Below are 20,705 nucleotides of genomic sequence, written 5' to 3'. Positions count from 1 at the left end.
AACCTTTTTATTTTAGAGAATCAGGCATGTCCTGTGTACTTCAGTAAATGCAGACCCTTTAAAACTGTATGAGGCTGAGATAAAGACCAGTGAGTCAGAGCACCAGTCATAAATACATGCTGGGAACCTCCTTAGCTGTGTGACCCTGGATAGGTAATTGTAACCTCGTTGGATTTTAGTTAACTCATCTGAATCATGGAATATCAACACTACCTCATGAGGTTTCCTTGTGAATTAGATAATGCATGTTAAAGAGTTAAGATATAATAAATACGAATTCCTTAAATTACTAGTTTTTAGCAGAAAGCTTAATAGCAACTCCTCAATAATCAATATTGTTCAATTGAGAGTGAATGGTTTTTATTTCTCTGGTTTGTTTGACTTATTTATTTCACTAATTTTTCATGTTCAGCCAGCTATATATAAACGCAAAGTAAAATACAGAATATGTAACTAGATAATGATTTAAAATATATAACAAAAAGCCTTATAGGGAAATTTAAGAGTCTTAAATGAAGATTTGCCGTAACTTTTAATTATTCAGCTTAAATGTCACAAAGAGTTACTTTGTTAGTGATTTAGCATATTTTGAAATGGATATTATGATATAAAATTAATGATAATCCTTAGAACACACATGGAAGCGATAAATGTCTCATTTTTCTTTTTCTGACACCGAGTGTAATCGGTATAGAGCTTTTCTCCTCAGACCACTTTGAGGTGACTTGGCAACACTGAAATGTTATTTCATTAGGTGACTAAATAAGAGACTAAAAATACAATAGACTGCAGAATCTTCTATGCTGGGATTTAAGGTGACAATATCCTTTCCAAAAGAAATCCTGGAAATGACCAAAAAACAAAAACAAAAACAAAAACAAAATAGAGAAGAGAGTCATAGACTATGGTAATAGAAAAGATTAGAAAATCTAATTGTAATCTTCTCATGTTAACGAAGAAAACACCTAGGTCTGGAAAGGTTGATAGTTATTAGGGTTAGTACTTAGCAAATTAGGAACGAAGAGAGGATGAGAACCTAGGTCTTCTTAGATTTCAGACCATCAGTTTTAGAAAAAGAAAAAAAAAAGTTTTAAATGTAATTTCTCTCAATTAAAAAAAATACAAAATTCATATAAATTTAAGAGCAAAAAGGTTATACAAAAAACTAAAATTTATCACAAAATGTTAGTGCAATAATATGCCTACTTTAACCTTTATTCCAGTACTTATTTTTATTTGCTGGTCTTACATTTCTACTAAGAAATTCTAGTGTTCAATAGTATTTCAATTTAATCTGATGATTTGCATCAATGCAAAAGAAACAGTTTCAGTGTCTTGTGTCAGTTTATAATTTTCTGTTTAATTTTTTATTTACTGTTCACCAGATTTGCATTTGAATTTTTCTGTTAAAACAGAATTCTGGGTTTCCAGAATAGTTGCTGTATGTTTACCTTATCTTTTTTTTAAAAACCCTTCTATAAAATATACCAGATTAAAAAATGTTTCATCCATTGCACTTATTGATACTGGGTCTTAAAATTGACAGAATCTTGAAATCACAATAAACGGGATTCAAATCACGTTTATGAAGAAAACAAAGTTATTCAGAGGTTAGGAAGGCATAATAAAATCACAACTTTCTGAAATATTTCCAGAAGGTAAATTACATTACTTAAGAGATTCTATTTCTAAAAACTTGTAAGATAGGTAAAGTAGATACCAAATAAGGCTCTCTAAGAGAGAAATAGTGTTTTGTTGTTTTTTTTAAAATTGTTTTTGTTGGTGGTGTTGTAGTATTTCAGTATTTAACACATTCCGCACAGCAACTGAATTCATTTCATGTGGACTTCAGAGACCTTAAAACTGCGGCCTAAAAATCCACGTCTTTTTTGACTCAAATGAGAATAAATAAAATAAATGAGACAAATATCATCTCTGTTCTTCATATAGCACCTCTACAGATGGTGATGTGTATTAACCACACAGAACAGTAAGAGAATCGTGTAATTATGAAAACAGATACGAAGAAACTTGACTTTCATTTGATTCCTCTGTCCAGCTTCTTGTAAGATGGCATCCATCTTACTTCTCTATCACACCAAAATGGAAACAGGCGGTGGTTAATTCTAGACACTGAGACAAGGTAACAACTGGATACTGTATTAGTTCTTGGCATATGTGCCTATGATACGATCATACAGTAACTCCCCTCTGGGAACACCGAATTCACTCGAATACACAGCAATGAGCCAGAGTACCTTACTTCCTATGTCTGAACATTTGACCAAACTTAAGAAACAACACCCCAGCAACCTTGTCATTTCAATTTTTCACACTTTTGTCTGTATGTGTTTTATGTCTCAACAAAGACTTATCTCCCCAACCCACTGCCACAGGATAATTCTCTGTAACAAAGCTCAGTCTCAGTCTCCAACCAAATGAAAAAAAGGGCAAATCCCCAAAGAGAAAAGTAACGGTCACAGCCATTTCTACGGGTCCCAATCTCACAGACCAAGGAGGAACCAATGACAGTTCATCGTGGCCATAAACCGGCAGAGTATGCCCCAAAGGGATTGGAGCTTCTGTAAGGGGATTTTGTACGAAGAATATCTTTTTGAGCCCTCCAACAGAGAGAAGCATTTTTTACAAGTAAGGAAGCTGTGTTGGCACAACAGACAACATTTTCAAGCTGGGCAGAGATGCAAATAGCCACTAGTGTGAGAATGTTGATGTCTGTCATATACACAACTTCCTAACCGTTTTTCTTCCCTCTGTCTTTGTAGAGTAATGTTCAGAGGTAGAAAGAATACAGCATCTCGGAAACACTGTGGCTATGTGTCACCACAGCATCCAAAACACTGATATTTTGGAGGGACCTCCAAAAGGGCTTGTTTTCCTCTCCCGCTAAGGGTTAGGAGGCAGTTAGGCAGCCACGTGAGGAAAATGGGGGAGGAAAAAAAGCGATAGTTGGCCAAAACGTCGAGCCGTACTTAATAGTGCACCTGGAACATCATGGCCCATTTCTCCCACGCTTCCGTTAATAAAATAAAACTTTATTTTGTGTAGTGTCTTCATGCCAAAACGCATCCCCAAATACTTTTACAGACTTAAATAATGCATTTACTACAACTGCCGCATGGTGTTACGGTGCCCCAGATCACTAGGAGTCTTGAATTAATACACTATAATGATCTCTCCCCGGAGATAGCTGGAAGTGTCTAGTTGCCAGGCAGATTATGGAAGGGATTTGAGGTAGCATAATTAAGGGGAGGTGCTTGATAGCTGGCATTCCGCAGAGATGCTAATTTTCCTTTCTCTACTTTAAAAATATGTAAGAGAGTATTCTGTGGGCCAACTACAAACTAGAGAAAAATTCCTAATGTGAACAACCATCCAGCCATTTTCCGTGAAGAGGCAGAGAGATAGAGGATGATGATGACGATGATGGGGATGAAATGTTGACTCCGACTTAGCCTCTTGCAACATCTTTCAATAAGAAGGCGAAGGCTTAGCCCTTCTTTATCTCAACATCTTCAGTATAAACGAATACCACTCTGAGCCCAATATGGGACGATTTCAGGCAGTTTCTATTACACCTAGCATGTGACCTTCTAAACCCCGCAGTCCCCCGTGTGTGGGGTCCTCCAAGTAATATAGGGGCTTTTGTCTCTTTCCATATGCTTCCCTGTCTCTCCAAGACAAAAGCCAACTTTTGAAGTGCAAAATAAATGCGTTAAAGGGCTTTTAAACTCAACTCACAATGATATAATCATTTAAAGGAGTTGATGTAATCATTACAAGCAATTTGTCCTTGCCAAAGATTGAAAAATGAATCCTGAAAGGGGAGCGCTGGTGCAGAAGCCGGCATCTTGCTCTGCATAGAAGGGCAGAAAATGCCTTTGCCACATTTTTGCATAAGTTGTTCCACTGCCTAATTGGGCATGAGAGCAGGACCGCATTGATGGCTCTGAGTTCTCCTCAGCCACAGGTGTAGAGTGAGATTGGGATTGTCAACAAGCTAATTTTGGTCTGGAACCCGGTTTAAGCATCTCATTGCTAGCGGTTGGAGAGCTGTCACACATTCTCGGGCAGCAGAATGTGCTCTTCTCCTTGCCACAGAGATTAGCCACAGCCTGTGATGCTGGGACTTTGCCGGCAGGAATAGGACAGAAGCTCCACTGCTGTGTTATTATCTGGGATCTATTATGTTTTTACATTTTTCAAAAATCTTTAAGCTAGATCTTTGACATTCAACTGCCTATAAAGACATGCACCACCTGATGAGAAGCTTTGATGTGCATTTTGAGGATTAAATAATCTAGATAGAAGGCAATGTGTTTCCAGCCAAGAAGAAAACTATGGAGAAAATTTTGCCTCCTGCCGCTAAGCTCTGTTGGCAGTCAATACCTTTTAGCTTACCCTCTATATTTGATTTCATACATATTTACAGACTATTTTTCCTCTTACTGCTAATTCTTTTGAGACCAAATTAAGAACAAAGATAGCAGGAACAGGCTTCATCAAATAAAAATGTAAATATGCTGCATCTCATTTGTGCTTGAAGAAACTTTATTTAAATATTTTTTGTGAAGTGGAGTAGTCTGGCTCTATCATTATTAGCAGCAACTGGGGAAGTTAAGAGCCTAAGGAGTCCGTGTAAACCACGGAGGGGAAAGTAAGGTTGTACATTCCGGTAATGTGGCCTACTTTAGAATGAGATTTTCCTGTAACTGCCGAGAAGAAAGCAAGAGTAGTGCTGATGTACAGAGTCGATGATAATTGTCATGACTGACTTTGTGAAATATCAGGTGAAATTATTTTGACTTTGACTCCTGGTATTTTACAAAGCAATGCTGACACGATATCTTCAAATGAATGAAAGGGAGGATAACTCCAGGATTTTTGTCTGTTTCTTTAAATTTACTGTATTTCCATTTTTGGAGAATAGTATGAGATAGTGCCAAATAGTCACAAGCTAATTAGACTCTGCTTATTTTTTTTTTCCCCTGGCTGGGTCAAAAGAATGCTATCCCATTATCCGTGATACCTCGGAAGTAAAGCTAAGAATCATTCTAGCTCTGTAAAGCATGCTATCAGTTAAATAATGCAGTAGGAAAAGAAAAATATTTTTAAAAGACTTTCAAAGAAAATAATTCTAAATCTCAGTCAGAAATTAGTTTGCAGTTCTCGAGGCATCGAAAACCTAAACTTCCATTTCTAGTTATTCTTTCTTTAAAATGAAACATTAACTACATTCCAGAAAGGGGCTCTTTTTCCTGGTTGTGGACTGAAACTTCACATTTAAACCAAATGGATTTTTCGAATAGAATTTGGAGGAGGTCGGTATAATGGGTCACCTGCCAGTATGTTATAAATATCTGAGCTTTCCTTCATCTTTAGGAAAACCTTCCCCACCCCCTCCCAACACACACACATCTTACTTATTTATTTACCTTATTCTTAATAAAGGGCACAGGTTGGGGGGGGCAGCTGTGGACAGGACAAAACACAATCTCTCCTCTGTCATTGGATATTTTATCCTATCTTTTTTTCAGACATTTGCCCCAAATACCAGTTATTCAACTCACTTAAATATTTTATCCTTAATGACTTTAACATGAAGGGGGGAACTAGTCAACCTTGGAGAACTGAGGAGAGAAACTAAAATCCATGACAGACTGCTATATTCAAAAACCGAATGATTCCATGGCATCTATGGCTATTAGAGGCCGTATAGTTCACGTATAGTTCACACACAATGAACTCCTGCTATAAAGCAAGGAGGAAAGATTGTTTCACTGGTGGGGGGGGAAAGGGGAGTTAAGACTGACCTCTAAGAGAAAATGCTTCTTACTAAATACTTTCTTTTTGCATGTGCTGGAATGACTGTCCTCTATAGCTCTGCAGAGGAAAAGTGTAATGCTAACAGACAGGAGAACTTTAAACACCTCAAGTATGAGAATAATGAAACTAGGATTTCTCATCTACAACGTTATAATCAAAAGACTTGGAAAATACTTTCCATAATAACTCTGAAAGTGATTTATACAAATAAATGTCTCAAAATCTCAAAGGTTCCACCACAGTAATTAAAGGTGTAACTTTTGCATTTATTTTGCAATTCATGTCTCTGGAGGCTAATTTAGGGTACGTTTTACACAACAATATTAATTTATTTCTTTGTGCTACATCTTACATGATTTAAAGTTAACATCTGCGGTGTCCTTGCTTTCAAATGTAGATTTTGCCTTTCTAACTCCAGCTTGCTAGAGCTGTCTATGAAATGCTTTCACACCTCAGACACACTATTTTCACACACACCCATTCATGCCCACACACTCAGAATCACAACACACAGAGAAACAGACACTCTCTTTTCAGTGTAATACAGGCATCTTTTTGAGGTTTTCAGGGTGGCCCTGAAGATCTGAAATAAGTAACACACTCAGAAACCTGAAAATCTTGAGATCATTGTCTTGAATTCAAGTAGATTCAGTGTTAGTTAACTGTTTGAAATTAGTAGCTAGGATTACTCAGATATCTGGCTTTTTTGAATATCTAATTCAATCATATTACATCTATGTTAACTGGATATAAACTCAACATTAAGAAATTGCAAAAGGAAAAAAAAAAAAGTGGCCACAATCAACAGCAGACCCTTCTGTGTACTACTACATTAACTCATTTTAGCCAACACTACCTTATGGATGGTTTCCAGAGAGTTGCTGAGAAGTGCCCCCTTCTTCATGGACTTTTGTTGTCTTCTGGAAGCCTCCCTCCTGGCCCCCAGATTCCGAGTAACCTAGTTAGCATATCTCTTTGCATGTAAAAAGGGATGTACACTGTAACCTGAGGCCAGGCCCACCTTAATTAACATTTCAAATCAGAGACTCTAAGCAGATATTTTACCGAGGTACAAAAAGGAAAAGAAGCTGGCAGGGTGGGATGAAGGCAAGCCTATGGAGGCCTAATTTACTGAGCATTATTAAACAAAGATTTCCTAAAGAGACAGCAAAGAGAGAAATGGATTTCTACATAGAGTAATGAGCATTAGGATACTAAGCTCTTGTCTTTCAAAATGGGAATAGCTGTGGCTGATTTTATTCTTGTAAATAGGTTAGACCACAATAAGAAACTAGAGGGTCACATAGTGGGGGAGAAGCTTCCGATCTTTTGAATAGATACTCACCCCTCCTCCACAAAACCCTATTTTAACCCTTTGAGTTCTTAAACTATTTGTCTACACATGCTTCTTCCCAGGTACAAATATATATATGAAATTGTAGAGTGAATTGAATCAGTGTAGACATGCTAACTGGATTAATCAGGTCTGAGAGTTCTGCTGTTGTTTGTCTGTTTGTTTTAACTTGAAGTATTTCAATCGACCATTTTATTCGGATGGTGCCCTAGGATCCATTAAGCTGTGGTAGTCTTTGGATGATCCTAGCCAAACTAAATGGGATGGAAATACTAAGTATAATTAATTAATATACCTTGTTACTGCACTTCCAAAACTGATCAAATGTGCATTATTATTACTTTTTTCTTTGGTGTAACATATGTTTTGGAAGCAGGTGGGGTATAAATTATACATAAGTAAGTAAATAAAATACTTGTCTCTGTAGAATTGGACCTACTGAATGTTTCAATCCCAGTATGGTGTGCCTAGAGTCATAAACCCAGTCACCACCCAGGAGAATAGCTATAGAAATAGTTTTTAATTATTCAGTTCCCATAAAAAATTTACTTGCCCCAAAAGTTTCTCCCATTCCATAATCCTATTTTCAGGATTCTAACAATCTATTGATTTTTTTTTAACCAAAATTAAAATTTTGAGCATACAATGTCTTCAGGTGTCGTGGACTCCAGAGATGGGAATGTTACCTTTTCTGTTCACACAATTACAGTGATAACACTGATGACTCTTTCAAGATGTTTGTTACTCTGCTAGTAGCTAGTAATTGGAGACAGTGTTTGTAACAGTTGGGATAATTAAATGAGTGTCAGTTCAACTTCTGGAATAATAGGAGCTGATAGATTCCTGGCAAAGGCAGAAATACATGTATGTTTCCCACACTTATACCTAGCAGCATTAACTTAGGCTATCCAGCTCCAATAGAGCAGCTGAGGTAGGGTAAAAGAAAGGTGAGACTCCAGACATGACACACTGCTGGCAAGTGTATTTTTTGTAAACCTTCCAGTGTCTGTGGCAGACATCATCAGTCTATCACAACCTTTTCTATATGAGCCTCAGAATCCTTTATTTTGCAGTGCTTTCCAGATTCCAGAGAGTCACAAAATTCTCCCGTACGTTTGTCATATCCACTGCTATCAGTAATAAGTAAATGTTATTTACTCATTTTTCTTTCAATTGACAATGATTTCACTTGATGGCATGCTATAAGAAAAATGTATGTTATCTATGCTACCCATAAAGCCATGGGTTTGATATGTTAATGTATTTTTTTTGCTATAGATCAAAGTAAATTATTATTAAAATATATAATATTAATTTGTACACCATCCAAGAATCAAAAATGGCCTGGAAAATATTGTTCTATAGAGCGGTCAATTGATGGGCCATCAGATGTGAGAAAACTCATTTTCTTTCTTAAGAAAACATATGCACCAGGGGAAAAAAAGTATTTCATATAAAATGATTTGATTAGAAGTAATCAAATAAATATTTATTGTTTACCATCTCTAGTTGTGAAGGGGAAATGGGAAGGAGAGCTTGCCAGATCCTAGGAAGAGAGACGAAGTGAGTTGCAGCCTTTAGTGGAAGGAGACCAGTCGGGGGAACCAAACCCCCAACGATAGCCTCACCTTCTTTTTTTTTTTTTTTTTTTTAAGATTTATTAATTTTGGAGAAAGTCTGTTTGTGCAGGGGGAGGGACAGAGGCAAAAAAGTCTCTTAAACATACTCCTCACTGAGCCCAGAGCCTAACTCCAGGTTCCATTTCACAACCCTGAGATCATGACCTGAACCAAAATCAAAAGTTGGACACTTAACCAGCTGAGTCACCCAGGTGCCCCCTCACCTTTTCAAACTCATGTCAGGATCTTCCTTTAGCAGAAGCCAATGGAAAGTCATGGCAAAAGAACCCACTGATACAGTCCATAGGGATCAGTGTTAGGACACGGGACAGGATTTTTGGGGTGTTGAAGGGATCTGGAGGGTAAACAGTGGATGGGTATTATCCTAAGGAGATACAATGAGGAAAATAACACAAAGCTATGGTTTTGTGGGTAGACAGAGCAATAAACAAGCACTCTGGAGTTTATATGCATATGGTGCATGAACATGGACACCTAATGAGCTCAGGAAACTCAAGAAATCTACCCAGGGTAGGTAACATCATCCCCAAGAAGTAGGTGCTTACACAACTCAAGGGGAAAGATAGGCATGTGATATTTTCCAGAGGAATGCTACAGGAACTGGACAGTATTTAGCATCACTGGGCAGGGGATAGATTGTGAAAGGAAGGAGAAAGAGAGAGTTTACAAAGGGAGATGGAAAGAAAATCCAGCTCTATGAAGAGATTTCAATCGCATACCAAGGTATATTTAATCTTCAGGGTAATGGGGAACCACTGAAAGAAGGTAGTGAAATTGTCATATTTGTGTTTTAGAAACATTGCCCCAATTAAAGAGACACATGACTGGAGTCCAGACCAGTGAAGAGCTCAGTATTTTGGAAAAACAAGTGGCAACTGTGTGAAGAATTGAAATTGTTTCGGGGGGTACAGTTACAGGCATATATAAAAGGCACTACCAACAAGTTTAGCTGATCTGTGGAAAATGAGAGAGCAAGAATGTCTTCTCATTTCGGTTAGCCCAAACCTCACCGAGTCCACTAGGTTCACATATGTTCGGGACAGATAAAAAAAAATATTCCTTAAAAGTGTGAATTATATATGGTTTCTACATATGTAAACTTTTTTTCCAATTTACCTTTCCTTAGAAGATTGGGGATGTAGTCTAATGTGGGTGGCAGAGAGAACTGATTTAAAAGTAAAATTTAAAAGTCCTAAAATTTGTATGAAAATGTTTAAAATAATGGGAAGAGGCATGGGGGGAAAGTACCTGGAAAATATTAAAATATCTGCATATAATACTGCAACTGTATGTTAATTGGTCAGGTTATACGAGGGAGATAATTACAATGAGCTCTTTTGCAAGTTTCAGCAATACATTTTTGGCATGGGGCTGAAAATAGAGCCATCTCAGTTCACACACTTAAATGAAATCACCGGATAACAAAGCAGATTAATGGATTATTTTCAGATTTGATAGTTAAAAAAATAAGAGAAAATGTAAGGTACATCATTTCTAGAATTCTCTTCCCCATTCTCTTCAGAACAAGGAAACCTTGTTAGGTGTGTTGATTCTACAACTTAGAGGGAGGAGATCCCTACCTTTGGGAAGTAAACAAGGTAGTCTTTTTAGACAGGAGGACATAGGAACAACGCAAGAACTGACTCAAAATGTTGCAGAGAGTAAAGAAATTAAAATTACATCCACAGTAATTCTGTGCATTAGTTTAACACGTGAAGCAAATGTTATCTTCTTCATTTTGCAAATAAGGAAGCTAAAACTCTGTGAGATTTAACAACCTGCTCAAGATTAGTTAGTAATTAAATTGGAGGAACTGAGACTTGAATCCAGGAAATCAGAAATGTGTAGGGCTCTTTGAGGACTATCACATGGCTTTCTACACTCAAGACTATCTTAAAATGTTGTTACTAAATTTGTTTATTAACATAATTGTTTATTAATTAGCAGATAATGGTTGTTAATTCAAGTTTTAAAATTCTTCTTTGGAATTTCTAAACTTCAAAATTTCTAGCATCCCTGCATTATTTCCAGCTAAGATCTATGTATTGTTCTTAGTGAGGGTTAAAGATCTGGTGTATGAAAAATTTTGAGGTGGTACTTAGAGCCTGGGAATTTCAAAGCTTTTGGATTATATGTCAAAGCATAAAACCAGTAATTTCAGTTAGCACATTTTAGAAGTAACAGATGTAACTGTGCAGAAATCATGTTAGCTATTAAAAAATATTTCATTTCCTCCTTAGTAAAATTTTTAAGAGTGGTGTATTAAGATTCTCCACAGAAACAAAACCAATAGGAGATATCTGTATTTCTATCTTTACATATGTATGTATGTATCTATCTATCTCACTGGCTAGCTAGCGATCATCTACAGACTTATTCAAAGGAATTTTCTCGTGTAATGAAGGAGGCTGAGAAATCCCATCATCTGCCATCTGCAAGCTCAAGACCCAAGAGAGCTGGTGGTGTCATTCAGCCCGACTACAAAGGCCTAAGAACCTGGAGTATCTTGAACAGAAAAAGGCTGATGTCCCAGCTCAAGCAATTAGGAAAGAAGGGCCAAATTCTTCCTTCCCCCATTTTTTGTTCTCTTCAGGCCTTTAATCAATTGGATGATACCCCCGTACATTGAAGAGGGCAAACTGCTTTACCAAGTCCACACCACTTCTGAGTCTGGCAAAAAATATTCAGTACAAAATAACTGAGGGGGACAGAAGAAGTGTTGCAGAAGGTTGTGATCTGGTGCCACTTTAATGTCCTTGGAGATAGGGGATTAAAGACTTAAACCCATGTTTGCCAGTTTCATGATGAATATGATATCACTCTGGGGCTAACACATGTAGCCTAATCCTTTAATACATTTATAACAGTTGTATTCTGAGATTTTAAACTTTATAATTTAGCATTCAGCTATACCCCAGATTTAAATTATTACCTCTGTGTCTGAGACAAGAATTATTCACATCCTCATTGTCCAACTATTAGGTCAATGGGGTACAAGTAAGCAGCAACTGACCAGCTCAAAGCATAATAATTATTAGAATAAGGCAAGAAAGCAAAAAAGGCACTGAACCTCAAAATTCTAGAATCACAGTTGCACAATCAAGAAAATTTTTTAGGACAGATGTACGAGACGGAGAATCAACTGTATCAAGTAATATGTAATTTGATTAACGTAAGGAAATATTTCAGTCTCTCACCTGTCACATCCCAATATCAATGGACATCCAAAAGTCATTTTCAGAAAGCCTAGTTTTTAATTAATATCCTGTTTGGCAGATAGGCTAATTCAAATAGTTAAATGTTATTGCTAGTTTCTAAAAACTGGTCAACACTGTAATACTAAAGATTTTTAGATACAGTCAGCTTTTTACCTCAAACTTTGGGGAAAAAAATTATAGGAAGTAATGTGGCAGGAGTCAAAAGAAGTAAATCTCAGTCATGATTAGGACACCGTTATGACACTGAGATACAAAATGAATAATAAGTCCTTATAAAAAGATAATATCTTAAGACAGCTTATATGATCAGCCCTAAATGTATGATTATGAATCCCAATCCATTCAACCTCCATTTCTGTGGAGAGAGCCCCATGTCCTCAGAATGAATATATATATATATATATATATATATATATACATGAATGAATGAATATATATATATATATATATTCTATACAATATAGTGTGACTAAGATGAAAATAAAAAAATTTGTAACAGTAATACCAATTAGGAAAATGTGTGTGTGTGTGTGTGCGCACACATGTGTAGGCACTCAGACTAATTACCACAGTGGTCTAGAGCAGAACTCAGGATAGTCTAAATCTGAGTTTGTGCCTAAGATACACAATCAGGAATTACTAAACAATCTCTCTCTCTCTTTTTGTTTCTCTCTGAAATGAGTCCTTCCTCATTAAGAAATCTAAGCTAGCCTGAGGATAAAAGAGAAGTACGTCAACAGTCCAACAAGGACTAGGACTCAGCAGTGATATGAGAAACTGGGACCACTCGGAATACAAAAGGATGGGGATGTCCCTCTCTCATAGACATTATTAACACCTGGCCTTACCCTAAACTTCTGAGCAGAATAAACACAAGCATCTACTTCTCCATCTTGCAAATATTATTAAAATTGATTTATATATAGGAAAAACAATCTGCATCATTACAGAAACATCTATGGCTGGTTAAATTCTTATTGGTCAACATAGAAGCCTATCTATAGACTTAAGGAATTTCTGTAGATTATAGTACATAGGGGAAAATATGTTTGTTACTTGAGAAAAAATATATATACTTGGTCTCTGCCCCTGATTCCTGAGGCAGAGCTTCTAAAACCCTTGGGATTTCCTAAGAGATAGTGTGAGAGGAACATCTTTTGTCACCCTTAACAAGCACCTTTCAATTATACCTGAGTTCATGCTAATGAGGTGACTCTAATGGGCCTCTAGGTAGCCTCAGAATGGGGCTGGTTGCCAGAGGAACCAACAACATGATTAGAGATTTGGAATTTTCAGCCCCATCTCCCAATCTCTGGAGAGCTCAGAGGGGCTGGAGATTGAGATGATCACCAGTTGCCAATGATTTAACCAATAATGCCTATGGAATGGAACCTCCGTACAAATGCTAAACTAAGGAATTTGGAGAACTTCTGGGTTAGTAATAAGGAATTTGGAGAGCTTCTGGGTTGGTAAACCCATTCACGTGCCAAGAAACTGGCATACCTAACTCTATAGGGATAGGAGCTCCTACTCTCAGGACACTTCTAGACCTTGCTCCATGTGCTTCTTTATCTAGCTGTTCATTTGTATCCTTTATAATATTGTATTCTTTATAATATTGTATAATTATATATAATATTGTATAATTGTATAATTATAGTTGTATAATTATACAATATTGACAATATTATATAATTATACAATATTGACAATATAATTATACAATTATATTGTATAATATCTACTTATAAAATTGTATACATTAACAGCAAACTGTCAAACCTGAGGAAGGGGTTGTGGCCTAGTGAGACAGAAGTGTGTGTGACCTTGAAACCCACAACCTGTGATTGGCATTGAAAGTGGGGGAGCAGTCTTGCAAAATGGAGCCCATAACCAGTGGGGTTTGGGATAACTCAGGGTCATTAATCATAGAATGACCAGTTGGTATCCATACAAAATTGCTTGGGGCCAGTGGTGCTGTGAGTAGAGAAAGTTTTCCTTTAGTTTTGAAGGCAGATATAAAGACACAGATTTCACTCAAGGAGGATTTTAGAATAGGGATACTAAGTAAAAGACCTGAGAAATCCTTTGTTATATTGCTCTTCTAAGTGGAGAACTGGAGGTAATATCAAGGTAAGGGCCTGTCGAGAAGCACACCAGCTCAACTCCCTTTTTCAGCTTTTGAACCTTAGAGATATGACTCAGACCTCTTACCGTGTAAGCTACTCCAACAAGTCAGTGGGCACAATGATAAGAAGAGTGCTTGGCAAGCCTGCAAAGCAAAGAAATAGCCACGGTGCCAGCTTTTCTGTAGTGATCTATGAGATGTAAGACAGAGGTAAATTCTTCGCTAAAGCTAAAGATAATAATGGAGACATTTATATGGTGGTCACTATGGATCAAAACTATTCAGTGGCCTAATTAATTTTCAGGAACCATGAAATAGGTACTACCAGTATTCCTGTTTTATGGATGAGTAAACTGAGGCACAGAGAGCCTAAGTGCTTTCTCTAAAGGCCACCACAAAATGAGTTAGGCAGCAGTGCTGTCATTTAAACTTGAGCAGCCTGGCTCTATAATCCCTAGAAAGGGATCTAAAAAGTGTGAAAAAGAAGAGTGGCTTAAGCAAAAAGAAAAATGAAGAAAGTGTTTAACTTACATTAAATTCAGAATAAGCAGTCCACAGCAGGGTGACGTCTTTCTACCAACCTCAGATCTCATCATCCCACCTTGCCGAAACACCAAACCCAACATTAATCACTTCGTGGAGCAGCATGGAACTTCATCCATGAGATGATCAATGCTTCAAGCAGCAGATGGAAAGGTAGAAGTTTTCAGGCCTCAGACTTCAATGCTTCAACCTATACTCCTTGACATGTCTAAATGTCAATTTTTTTTTAATTAATCTGGAACTTTTACAACAAAGAAGTCCCAAACCAGCAGATGAAAAAAACCATCAGAAAGGACGATATTGTGATGAGAAACAAGACTGTTTTCTGGCAGGTCGTACATGCTAGAGAATCAAAGTTATGAATAGAATTTAGGAAAAATGTACAGGACCTGACAGAAATGATCAGAGAAGGATAACATGGAAGAAACGATGGAAGCGTATAAAGGTCAGACTCAGGAAGTCCAAACTGTAAGTAGCAAAACACTTTAGAAAGAAGAAACAGAACGCATATAAGAAAAAAATGGAATAAATTATTTTCAACTCTAAAGGGATTGTTTATTTTAAAAACCAAGAGTACATAGCATGCTCCCGCCAAACTTAAAAATAATATCATACTTAAAATGGCTTAGTGAAATTGGAAACTTCAAAGATAAAGAAGAATTCTGCAAACATCAAGGGGACAAAAAGCACAGTCTGTATAAGAAAAGAAACACAAAGCATGACTCCACATTTCTGCAACCTTAAAGGATAGAAAATGGAACAACTCTAGCATTCTGAAGGGAAATGTTTTGACTCAAGAATTCTATTTCCAGCCAGTTTGTCATTCATTTATGAAGACAAGAGAAAGCAACTCTTTGATGTGCAGGGGCCTAATCCTCTGCCACCCAATCTGTATGCTTTCCAGGGTAAACTACTAAACTGCCAGAAGATCTATCCCTAAATGATGAAACACAAAGCAAATTATAATGAGAAATGTCATGGTTGAAAATAACTGACAGTTTGAGCCATTAAATGTGTTAACTGTATTGGAATAAATTTTAATATTATCTTGAATATGGTTAAAATTTAGTAAGAGATTGTCTTTGAAATTTGAAAAAAATAAAAGTCATGGACTTTCTCATTTCAAATGAGAAAAACAGTACTGGTAAAGTGTGTGTGGTGGGGGGCGTTGGGAACATCTTTAAAACCTCACATTTACATAAATAAATGGAAAATTTTCAAACTGACTCTAATGATAAATTTAATATAAATTTGGGGCACCTGGGTGGCTCAGTGGGTTAAGCCTCTGCCTTCAGCTCAGGTCATGATCTCAGGGTCCTGGGATCTAGCCCTGCCCCTCCAGCTTTCTGCTCAGCGGGGAGCCTGCTTCCCCACACCCCCACCACCTACTTCTCTGCCTACTTGTGATCTCTGTCTGTTAAATAAATAAATAAAATCTTTTAAAAAATTAATATAATTTTAAGTATGTACTTTTAAAATTATAAGGTAAACATTAGTAGAGTTAAAAACAAAAATTGTGGTAGAAAAAAGCAGAAAGGATTCACTCAGCAGTTTCGGACCTGCATATCACTGCCTTGCTTTACCCTCTTTGTTGATTCTAAGTAATCTACTTTTCTTGGAATCCACTGTAATTCCAGTAGAAGGGATCCATATAGGCTTTATTCTTTTTGGGTTGTTAAGAACCTGGAAACCCAAATCAGAGAGCTCCACAAAAAAAGTTATAAAGCACTGCATATTTAGAATAATGGCCTAGAGAAGAGTGTAGTTCTCTCACGATAACTTCAAAATTCATCTCACTTCCATGTATGTGGTACCTGCTCCAGTGGCCAAGAACCAGCTGCATGGAGGTACTGCATCTCCCTGCACCTGAGGCCTGTCTGATGCTACATAGCTGGCCACATAAAGATCATTTCTTCTTCTTACTTTTGAGAAGGCCACCAGTTATGACCTTGCAAGAACCAGACCAAATAGCAATCAGTCCAGAGGAAAAATAATCTTACAACTTTAGTTGCTCAGACATTGGAGATAATATCCGTAAGCCATGGGGTGCTTTGGGAGGCATCATTGAGAGAGTTGGCAAGCTTCCAACAGTTGGTGTCAGTTCAGGTCATGCTCTCAGGGGGGTGGGATTGGGCCCCACCCATCTCAGGCACTGAGCTCAGCAGTGAGTCTGCTTAAGTTTCTCCATCTCTCTCTATACCCCACCCCCACCTGTGTGCTCTCTCTCTCTCTCTCTCAAATAAATAAATCTTTAAAAAATTCATTTGGCCGTATTCCCATTGATTCAGAACTGTTGAAAAGAGACAGGCATGAACTGGCAAAGAAAAGCAACAAAAATTTTCTTAAATTTTCTTTCAGTGGGACAGATCCCTGGAAGTGAGATTACTGTATCAAAGTGAGATTTATCAAGTGAGATTACTGCACCTTTAGAAGATACAAATGTATCATGCAGGTGTATTCATGAACAGAAACACATGCCTACATGCACATACATGGAATTGTTGGACATGAAATCATGACTTCCAATGTGAATAATTTATGCAAGAAGTGTATGGGTGTGGTTGAAATGTGACTTGGGCACTTGAAACAGTAAAATATATATATATATATATATATATATTTTTTTTTTTTTTTCCAAAAAGAGAAATAAAGGAAGGGAGATGGGGTGAAATGGCAAAATGTGAGACTAACAAGATAGATCCAGGAAACTTAGCATGAGATTAATCAAAATTCCCAAACTGTAAATTAAAAAGGAACAGATGGATGATGGGCAATAATTAAACAAATCAATAAGGAAATTCTCCAAGATGAAAAGAGAACTGAACTTATAAATTGAAAGGGTTCACTGTGTTCCAAGAAGGAGTGATTAGAAAAGACACACATAAAAATATATACAGGTAATATTTTTTTGCATTCTAAAAATAATGAGAACACGTTATATAGTTCTTGAGAGAAAGGACAAGTTTCTAACAGAGGCAAAGAATCAGTCTGGAATCAGTCTTCTCATCTGCAACATTTCAAGTTATAACAAAGAAAACTATCTACAGGTATCTTACAGATTTCCAAGGAGCAGAAATCCAAACCAGTAGCTCTATAAACAGACAAATTATTATTCACTTATTTTGGTAAAAAATATTTTTGTGCATATGAAATGCTTTTTAAAACAATTAAGAATCTCAATCTAAGGAAATAACTGAGACAGGTGTGAATTAAATAAACAATAAACCAGAATAGATATCTTAAAATGGGAAAAGATTTGTTCATATAAACATGCTATAAGCATAGAAAGAGACAAGTCAGTGGGTAGGAAAAGAAAATGAAGAAATAGATTCCAGCACATATGGAAATTTGATATGATCAACAGGGCATTTCTATTCAGTAGAAAAATATAAGATTATTTAACAAATTGTGCAATTAAAAAAAAAGTTACATGACCAGTCATCTGGAAGATCATAATATTAAACACAATGTTTTCCCCATAAAGTTTAGTTATACTTATGCTGAAGTCTTAAAAATATTAGATAAGTATTCTGCAAAATCATCTGTATAGATTACATATAAAAACCAGGGGTAGGATTGGTCTGCTTTCTAACCCTGGAAATGCAGAAGCTGTAAAACAAAAGTCATACTTGACTACATAAAAATTCTAAAGATATTTGAATGGCAAGTCATATCATAAATAAAACCAATAAGCCAAAACATAAATAAATACATATATATAATACAGAGAAAGGCAGAGGTTTAATCCTGTAATATATAGAGAACTCCTTACCAATTCACCAGATAGCAAAAACACTCTTTTAGAAAAATAAGCCCATGATGTGAAGAAGCAATTCATAGATAAGTAAACCAAAATGGCCGATAAACATACAAAGCTGCCCAAACATGTCAATCTAAAAAAGCAGTAAGTGTTAATGGCATATCCTCACTTTACACCTATTACACAGGAGAGCACTGCAGCAACTGAGAATACTGTTACTGGTGGACAAGTGAATAACGTCTCTCTCACACACTGGCAGTGAGTGTGCAGACACACAGCCTTTAAAACAAGCAAACAAACTATTAAAATTAAAGGGCACATATTTTGATACAGTATCTTTGATACTCTTTGTACAGTAATCTCACTTCCGGGAATCTGTCCCATTGAAAGAAGTTTTTAAAAAATCACGTAAGGATTTATACACCTAAATGTACACACGTATGGCATGAAGGAAAATACACAAATACAACTCTAATGCAGTGAATAAATGATCGTTAAGGGGATGGTTTTAATATATTAAAAACACAAAATGGGCTAAAAAGGAATTATGAAACTTAACCCAAGAAATAAAGTAGTCATCAATAATGGGACAAAATGACAAAATGGCATTATGTTCCTGTTGGTATCACCAGATTGGCGTCCCTGCCAAAAATGCTTAGCCCACGGTGTCTGGATGGCTCAGTCAGTTAATCTGCTGCCTTGGGCTCAGGTCATGGACTCTGGATCCCAGGATCCAGCCCCGCTTTGGGCTTCCCGTTCAGTGGGGAATCTGTTTCTCTCTCTCTCTCTTTTTCTCCCTCTCCTCCTCCCCATAGTTCATTCTCTCTCTCTCTCTCTCTCTCTCAAAAATGCATAAAATCGGGGCGCCTGGGTGGCTCAGTGGATTAAGCCTCTGCCTTCAGCTCAGGTCATGATCTCAGGGTCCTGGGATTGAGCCCCACATCAGGCTCTCTGCTCAGCAGGGAGCCTGCTTCCCTCTCTCTCTCTCTGCCTGTCTCTCTGCCTACTTGTGATCTCTCTGTCAAATAAATAAATAAAATCTTAAGAAAAAAAATGCATAAAATCTTCAAAAGTGCATAGCCCAAATCTGATCGTGAGGAAATGACAATGCAATGTTCTGCATTCCACCACCACAGACCTGAACTCCTCAAAAAAGTCAATGCCATGAAAGTTAAAATTGATTAGAAAAATATTTAATATTCAGGGAGAATATAGAGATGTGACGGCTAAATGTGATGTATGATCTCTGCTTGGATCCTGGATGGAAAACAAAGCAACAAAGAATATGTGAGACAGCGGAGCACACTGCCTAAGAATTACTTTAGATAATTGCATTAATGGGAAATATCCTGGGTGTGATCATTGTCTTGTGGTTCCATAGGAGGCTATGCTTATTCTTAGGAGATACAGGCTGAAATATATTATACTATACTGAAGTATAATAATGTTAACAACTCTCAAGTGGTTTAGTTAAATGTTAACAATTGGTTAATGTAGGAGGTAGATGAACGCTCGCTCTGCTATTCCTATAACTTCTCTCCTGGCTTAAAATGCTTCAGAATAAAAAGTTATAAAAGCGCAAAAAAGTTGCAGAATGGGTGAAGAAATTACCTAAACAAAACAAAACAAACTCTCTTGAAGAAAACCAAACCAAACCTCGACTACTGTGTTACCTGACTCCGAAAGTCTGCAGTGGGAAGGTTCTAATCCCTGGGAAACTGCAGGCTTCTTCCTTGTGACCACGAGAAATGTAGTTGCTTTGTGCATGAGAGGGAAAGAAAAGGGGACAATGGGTTCAGACCTCAGCCCTGCCTTTTCATCCCTCCTGACTCTTGCACTGCACAACCAGTGAGATTGCTTTTATTATTCCCTGTACTCTGATAAATGTAAAATATAAACTCCAGCTTCACATAGTGTCCACTTGTAACGGCCTCTGTTTAGGTGAATCTGAAACTGATCTTGAGCCAGTCAAGTCTCCCTTAGTGATATTTGAGATAAAGCATGGTGACCATGCTAACTAGCAAGGTGGAGGGAAAGAAAGCAACCGCGGGCACGGAATCGTACAGGTGCTTAGTCATGTTGTCATAAGAATCTTTTAAAAATAATCAAGTTAACACTAAATTGAATGAATTTGTACCGTATGAAAAATGAGATAATTCATTTGGAAATGCACCAGGCTTTCTTTGAGAAAATGGATACTATATATGTATATATTCAC

General features: G+C 36.9%; 1 long non-coding RNA gene across 1 annotated transcript in view; it reads right to left on the bottom strand.

The window, feature by feature from the left end:
• The window catches only part of LOC116567786, a 39,130-nt gene extending 32,362 nt beyond the window's left edge, over positions 1-6,768 (bottom strand). The window contains exon 1 of the long non-coding RNA XR_004276330.1: positions 6,701-6,768. This is a non-coding gene — a long non-coding RNA (uncharacterized LOC116567786). The remainder of the gene's footprint in view (positions 1-6,700) is intronic.
• Positions 6,769-20,705: the final 13,937 nt, after the last annotated feature.

The sequence above is a fragment of the Mustela erminea genome, chromosome 10 (assembly GCF_009829155.1).
Source record: "Mustela erminea isolate mMusErm1 chromosome 10, mMusErm1.Pri, whole genome shotgun sequence".
In the NCBI taxonomy this organism is placed as follows: Eukaryota; Metazoa; Chordata; class Mammalia; order Carnivora; family Mustelidae; genus Mustela; species Mustela erminea.
This window is presented reverse-complemented; position numbering and strand designations above follow the sequence as displayed.